Source organism: Parasteatoda tepidariorum, chromosome X2 (genome assembly GCF_043381705.1).
Source record: "Parasteatoda tepidariorum isolate YZ-2023 chromosome X2, CAS_Ptep_4.0, whole genome shotgun sequence".
Lineage (NCBI taxonomy): Eukaryota > Metazoa > Arthropoda > Arachnida > Araneae > Theridiidae > Parasteatoda > Parasteatoda tepidariorum.
In genome coordinates, this window is record NC_092215.1 from 59,050,333 (window position 1) to 59,056,859 (window position 6,527).

Below are 6,527 nucleotides of genomic sequence, written 5' to 3' on the forward strand. Positions count from 1 at the left end.
TCACGTATTTGTGACAGTCGGCGCGAAAGGGTTAAAGTAAACCTCCCACGATTCACAGACAAAAAAAGAAATGCATATCTGTAATTCATGAAGACCTATGGAGTTGATTATTCACAATTGATCAGCTATCAAGTGTCTGAATAAATTTTTCTTTTATATGAACGCCTCGAAGTTTATACTTTTGTTCTCTTTTTTACCCCAGCTGTGTTAAATGCAGTGTTCAAATTGATAAGAAAATTAAAGAAATTTTTAATGGGGAAGAAGCATTGTGAGCATTTAAGATGTCATTTCTACTTGACCTGTGTGGTCTTGACCTTCTCATAACCTGTGTGGTCCAGATGAAAAGATCAAAAGATGCCGCTGTCCGAATTATTTCAGCAGAGTAGTATCATTTTTTCTCTTGTTTTTGCAAAAATAAGGCAAGATGACAAGAGAAAGATTGATTCTTCAGTAGTGAAATAGCTTGACAATATTTTTAGTTATGGATAAGGCAAAAAATTTACATGCTTCAAAAATGGTGAAAAGTTGCATTTTTTCCTGTTTCAATTTAAAGCAGAAATAGTTTTTTTTTAATTTAGAAAAAATAGTGTCCGGTTTGAAGAGATAGAAAATAACGTTTCAGGGCCAAAATGACTGTCCGCGTCCGCTTACAGGAGTGTCCTCTTTGCGGAGAGCAGCCATACCCATGGTAGTTAACCTTTCTCCAAATGGGTTTTTGCATTTTAAGCTGAAAGTTGAAACTACACAACTGTATAATTTGTTTGTCAAAACTTTATTATCTTGTGCACCAAAATAGTGTTTGAAATGGAGTTATCATGTCAACAGATCAAAACGATTATATACTATGAGTTCCGAATTAAGCTCAGTGTCACTGAAATCCACAAAAAATGTGAGAAAGTTTAGGTTTCAATACTGTTGCTTATGACACAGTAAAAGTTTGGTTTCGAAAGTTTAAAGGTCGGAATTTCGACACTGAAGATTAACCACGTTCTAGCCGCCCTGTTAAGGTTGATTGTGACTACTGAAAGCAAATCATTGATCAAGACAGGAATGTTTCAAGACGAACTATTGCGTTAAAACTTGACGTTTACCAAAAAAACAATAGTTAACGCTCTCAAACGCATAAATTTAACTTTTAAGTTTAACAGCTGGATGCTTCACGAATTGACTGCTGGAGACAAGAGCAAGAAAAAAGCGGCCTGTTTGACTCTGCTCAGAGATCAAAGAAAATAGAACATTCTGGACAGAATTATGACCTGTGATGACAAATGGATGTACTACAACAATACAAGGCGTAAAAGAGGGTGGTCAACACCCGGGGAATCAGCAGGTCCGGTTGCAAGACGAACGCTAACTAACAAGAAGGTGTTTCTCTGTATTTGGTGGGATTGTCATGGAATTATCTATAAGGAGTACCTGAAAAGCGGGTAGGCTATCAACAGTGCAATATACAGTAATATGCTAATCAACGTTAGTAATGCCATTCGCGAAAAACGAAAAAAAAACAGTTCAGAAGTAAGGTGGTCCTCTTTCATCAAGATAACGCCCGGCCGCATGTTCGTGCGATGTCGAACTTGATGCAACATCCGCCATACAACCAGGCATGTCGCCTTCGGATTACTATTTGTTTTCACATCTGCAGCTGCATCTTGATGGCACAATCTTCCATTCAAATGATGAGGTCATAATTGAGGTCGATCGCTTTCTGGACTCGCTCAAGCCACAGTTCTTCACAGAAGGGATTGAAAAGTTGCCAAAACGCTAGTTGACCACTGTTGATTTGAATGATATATATATATATATATATAACGGAGGACGTTGCTATCAGATCCTCCTTCTAAGCAGTACACCTATTCATGGCGTGTTCTTTTTTAAATATGCACAAAAAAAGTTTTTGAAAGAACTATGTTGGAAATGCATATTTTTAGTGAATGTTTGATCAATTCCTTTTCTCAGATGGCGAAATGTTTGTAAAGTTGAACAAAATGTTTAAAGGCAAATAAGTTTCTGGATATTGTTTTTAAAAAAGCTGTATTTTTCACTTGAGCATTACACTAGAGAAAATAAAAATGAAATTTTCTTTCAGAATTTCTTCCAAAAACATTTTCTTCGAGTGAAGAAAGAAACATGTTTGACTGTTTTACGAAATAGTTAGGGAATTTAAAATTATTGGAATAAATTAGAATTTTCACTTAAAACATTGCGATCTCTCCTCAATTTTACTTTTACTAATAGTGTTAAAATGAACAATAACAGTTTTTCTCTTAAAAATACTTTTGAAGACATAAAAGACAAATGCATTTCCAATTAAAAGCTATGCATTTCTAATTTAAACAAAATTATTTCATGACATCTTTTTCATACTTAGATTCTTGCTCAATTGTTTAATCTATCTTTTAATAAATAAGTAAATAATAATGACTTTAGATTTATATCATTCCATTTGTACAATTTGAAAAGTTTTAAAGTGTTTTGGAAACGTAAATGAAATTAGTAAATGAGTAGTTTAAAATTTCAGGGCTTATTTAAAAATGTTTCTTGGGAATTTTTTTGTAATCTTTTATACATTGTAAGTTTTAAAAAATTGATGCTTTTTTTGTGTTTCTGATATTTCTGTGCCAAATGAGAGGTTAAATGAAAACTATTCTAATTAAAAGCTTTGAAATTTTCCTTCATATTTAAAAATAATCAGGAGACATTTTGTAAATTTAAAAAAATAGTTATTTTGAAATTTTTGTGTATTTTTTAAACTTTAAAAAATTAAGGTTTCAAATATTTTCGATACAATTGAAAATACTATGCTTTAATTATCTTTTGCACATTGGAAGCATTACAAACTTTGTCCTTTTTTGTGCTTCTTATATTGTGCCAAATGATATGTAAATGAAAAACTATTTTATTTAGAAGTTTTGAANGACTCTGCCCTGCCTCTAGTCTCCCGATGGCTCTCCATCGTAGTTCTTCAGGCAAATGATGCCTAGAGGTCATTATTACGAATTGGCTATCTCAGATTTTCAATGTCGCAATCACAGTAAAATTTGTGTGCTTTCTCTCAAACTTGGACTTTTATGCTCCAGGCAGATGACGTAAGCCGAGTGCAGCGCCACTAATTTGCATATTGCAATTTTACTAAGCTACTCTTAGTGGACAACATATGCAAATTTTGCACGGTTTGGCTTACTTTTGAAAGAGTTATCGCTATTTTTGTGATTTTTCCTTAATTTATGATAACCAGTGTATATATATAGTATTTCTAAATTTTCCATTGAGTTAACATATGCATCTGATTTAATTTTTTTAGACAAAAATTATTTATAAAAAAGTAGTGTATCTTTGACTCTTCAGGAATGATATATTGTACACATGTAAACAATGAATATCCTGATTATATCTGACAGTTTGAATCTTAACTACTTTATCTATTTTTCCCCTGTGTAAAAATTATGAAATTAATTTCTTTAAAGAATTTTATATAATATTTGGAACATTTTAATCAAAGAATATGATTCTTATCACACCGTTATGTACAGTGCGTAAAAATAAACGGATCAGCCTGATTAACTTTTGATGTAATGTTTGGATCTTCATGTTCTATGACTCAATCTTAATAGTTCAAGGAGGTGATCTCAAATATGCTATTTAATAAGTGCAGACGATATTTTAAGTTTCGAAATCAGGCACACAAAAAAAAAAAAAAATTCTTGACGAATTCAAATTTCTGAACCCCAAACGAGAGAGTAGCCTCAATAGTTTGGGTTAGAAAAGCAGTTCAAAGTTTGGACCCCTTAATGTTAATTTTACTTTTTGCGTATTTCGATATTTTTCGAGAACATTTTAAGCGAACATTTTAATTGCACACAATTATAAAATTTTTTTACCTAAATATAATTCAGTGCAAAAGATAACTTTTTGTAAATGTTCATTATTTTTTTATTATTTTATTTATTGACGGTCGAAAAAGTTTTCAATAGTAAGACATAGAAGCTTTTACATCATTTTAAGGAATATAATTTTGCGTGGCAAAATACAAAATTTGAGCAAAACCGATCGAATAGTTCCTGTAAAATCACATTTAAAAAAAGTCACATTTCTAAAATTCGATTTCTCTGGAAATATTCGATCAATTTCGTTCAAATTTTGTATTTTGCAATGAAAATTACGTTCTTTAAATTATATGAAAAATTGTATGCTTTACAATTTAAAGTTTTTTCGACTATTATTAACAAATAAAGAATAATAAATATTTGATCTAAGTCATTTTTTGCACGGAATTATCGTTAGATAAATGAATTTTATAATTGTGTGTAAAAAATTTTCAGTTCGCTATAAAGTTTTCGAGATCTGGCGAACTATGCAAGCAATAAAATTAACATTAAGGGATCCAAATTTTGAACATCTTTCATGACCAAACTATTATGACCATATATCTGAGATTGCGGATGCCCCCCAATATTTTTGTAGTCAGAAATAAGAATTCGCCGAAAAAAAGGCATGTTTATTCAAAGAAGGTCTCTTTTCGTAACTTAAAATATTGTCTACGCTAAGCATATTTGAAATCACTCCATAAAATCATTGAGAATGAATCCTAAAAAGTGAAGATCCGATCATCAGATCAAGAATTATTCAGGGTGGTCTGTTTTTTAGTGCACTGTAAAAACTTTGATGCAATATCTCTCTCAATATGATATTGAACAGCCCAAGAAATTGCGTGAAGGAACACTTTATTTAAAGTTAACACTAAATCGAGCTTTCACATACAATTTAAAGATTGTAATTAACTCTAAACACCTTAAGTAGAAAAAGTTTACACCACTCTTACGCGCATGACCATCGTAATTGAATTATTTTCGCTTACGAAAACACCAGTGTTGGCTTATTTTGTTTATCGTCAAAAAATTGTTTACAATCCGTTTCACATTTGAGTGAGTTTGATATTGTCTTCCAAGTTGGTATATATCTGAGGAAACAATAGTTTGTCGTTAAAACATGTATGTATGTTTTTAATTGCGTCATATTGATAATTATATTTTAATTTCTGAATCTCCATGAACAGCATTAAATGGTTTTAAAATATATAATTTCCATACACCTTGATTTTGATAAGCCTAATTAGAATGCTAATTTGCCTAATTAGAACTAATTATATTTTAAGAATTAGTGTGTAATAGTCCAGAGGCAATAAAGTACTTTACAGAAAGTTTATATATTTTTTACGTTTATGTTTTTTATTTAAAAATGCTGAATTTAATTTTTTTTAATGCTGAATACAATTTTTTTTAAAAAATTAAATAAGTTTTTGAGAATTTTTCTGCAAAATTTCAAGATTTTTTTTTTACACTGACGTAACTATTTTCACCACTTGATTTTATTTTCTCTTATGTTAATTATCATACTTTTCAACCTAAAAAATCAAGAGGGTATTTTTGCTTTTGTCTTTAAAAAATAAAAAGTGGTTTTTAACCAAAACTGTTCAAAATGTTTTATAGCACAAAAAAAAAAAGTTTTTCGAGCTCAAAATTTTACTTTTAATGTTAAACATCCCATTTTTTAATATAAGAAAATGAAAAGTTTTTCTTTTGTTCTTGGTCAGTAAAAAAATTCGAAGTAGTATTTAGACAAAATATTTTAAGATTTTCTTATGGAAAGAAATCAGTTTCTTGACCTTAATTGTATCAGTAAGAGTTTCTTGGCCTCAATTGTTGTACGTCATTGTTGTAACGTAATGTTCAATGTCATGCTTTCAATTTTTTAAAAAAAATAGAGATAATTTTTTGCTTAGTAAAAAATGTGGTTTATAGCCAAAATAATTTTCAATAATCATAATAATAAGGAGGATACTCAAAAATATAAGAGAAAATACTCCCATTTGCGTGAAAATTAAGGGTTTGAGAAAAAATTGTTGAGGGGTAAATAAACTTCATATGAGTATTGTAAAATATTATTGTTATAGGTAAAAATCAAGTATGGAAAAAACCCTAAAAATTATGATTTTGAAGAAGATTTAGGAAAAATTATGGTTATTGGAGAGTTCGCATATCGAGGAGGTGGACACATTTTTTTTTTATTCTTTACTAGATCGCACAAAATTTTTTATTAATTTTAAACTTTAATTTATTATTCACCTTTATTTTTCTCTGCTGAATTACTAAGAGAGACGTCATTCAAATCTTACAGTCATTATTCGATAATCATAATTCTTTGAATTTTCACATTTTGGACATATTGTAGGTATAGAATTTTTAGAAAATTTTTCCTAGTTTTGCAATATGCCATCAGAAATACTCTATCTTGAACCAAAAATAATAAATAAAAAAAAAGAAACTATTTTCCTCAACTGAATTACTATGAGAGACGTCATTCAAATGTTACAGTCATTATTCAATAATCATAATTGCTTAAATTTTTACATTTTGGACATACCGTAGGTACAAAATTTTTATGAATTTTTTCCTAGTTTTGCAATATGCTATCAGAACTATTCTGTCTTAAACAATATATACATATATATATATATATATATATATATA

General features: G+C 29.7%; 1 protein-coding gene across 1 annotated transcript in view; it reads left to right on the forward strand.

The window, feature by feature from the left end:
- LOC107449504 (tenectin) overlaps positions 1-6,527 on the forward strand; it is a 148,877-nt gene that overhangs the window by 92,645 nt on the left and 49,705 nt on the right. The window lies entirely within an intron of this gene.